Here is a 1,415-nt window from a genome sequence, read left to right as displayed (position 1 = left end):
TCTCGGCTCACTGCAACCTCTGCCTCCCGGGTTCAAGCGATCCTCCTGCCTCAGCCTCCTGAGTAGCTGGGATTACAGACACGCGCCACCACGCCCAGCTAATTTTTGTATTTTTAGTAGAGACGGGGTTTCACCATGTTGGCCGGGATGGTCTTGATCTCTTGACCTCATGATCCATCTGTCTCAGCCTCTCAAAGTGCTGAGATTACAGGCATGAGCCACGGCACCCAGCCTAGTAGACTATCTTAATATGCATGTTACTTGGAAGTGATATAGCAGGTTTAGATGAGGTCCTTATGGATCTGAAAGACACAGTCATCTTACCTATCAAAAAGAAATATTTGTTTGAGAATTCCAGGCTTCTGCAGCCTCCAAAAGGTGTTCTTCTCTATGGGCCCCCCCAGGCTGTGGTAAAACGTTGATTGCCAAGGCCACAGCCAAAGAAGCAGGCGGTCGATTTATTAACCTTGAGCCTTGAACACTGACTAATAAGTGGTATGGAGAATCTCAAACATTGGCAGCTGCTGTCTTCTCCCTTGCCATAAAGCTACAACTGTCCATCATCATTATAGATGAAATAGACTCCTTTCTACGAAACCGTTCAAGTTCTGACCATGAAGCTACAGCCATGATGAAAGCTCAGTTTATGAATCTCTGGGTTGGATTGGATACTGATCACAGCTGCCAGGTCATAGTAATGGGAGCTACCATTCATCCTCAGGGCCTTGACATGGCTATAATGAGAAGAATCCCTACAAGATTTCATATCAACCAGCCTGCTTTAAAACAGAGAGAAGCAATCCTGAAACTCATCTTGAAAAATGAAAGTGTGGATAGGCATGTAGACTGCTAGAAGTTGCCCAGGAAACTGATGCGTTTACAGGAAGGGACCTAAAAGCGATGTGTTGAGATGCTGCCCTCCTCTGTGTTAGAGAATGTTAATTCTACATCAGAAGAAAGCCATGATGAAGATGAAATTCGGCCTGTTCAACAGCAGGACCTGCACTGGGCAATTGAAAAGATTAAGAAATCAAAGGATGCAGCATTTCAGAATGTTTTAATACAGGTTTGTTTAGATGAAGAGTGAAGATCATTTGTACAGTTCAGTGATCTAGTTTGGTGTGTCCTCTTATCCGTTAGTGGAAGTAGAATGGAAAGAGTACTCTTTAAACAATGAGGGAGTTCAGTGTTTATGGTTTTGCACTCTTGAATTCTAAGTTGTTGAGATACAGTTGTTATATAAGTGGCATTACTGTTTGTCAGAAATCATGAGGAGGAACAATTTAATCCAGCCTGAACGTGGGTGCTTGTGTTTGAGCTCTTTAGCCATATGTCGTACAGCCTTATAGAATCTAAGCTGGTCTTACAGTCATAAATGATTCATTGGGTCATTAGTGAGAAATAGGGATGTGGTT

The 1,415-nt window shown here is 43.2% G+C and overlaps 1 pseudogene; it reads left to right on the top strand.

Annotated features, from left to right (window-relative positions):
• Window positions 1-241: 241 nt before the first annotated feature.
• LOC129489679 (outer mitochondrial transmembrane helix translocase-like) lies at window positions 242-1,201 on the top strand (annotated as a pseudogene).
• Window positions 1,202-1,415: the final 214 nt, after the last annotated feature.

The sequence above is a fragment of the Symphalangus syndactylus genome, chromosome 1 (genome assembly GCF_028878055.3).
Source record: "Symphalangus syndactylus isolate Jambi chromosome 1, NHGRI_mSymSyn1-v2.1_pri, whole genome shotgun sequence".
In the NCBI taxonomy this organism is placed as follows: Eukaryota; Metazoa; Chordata; class Mammalia; order Primates; family Hylobatidae; genus Symphalangus; species Symphalangus syndactylus.
This window is presented reverse-complemented; position numbering and strand designations above follow the sequence as displayed.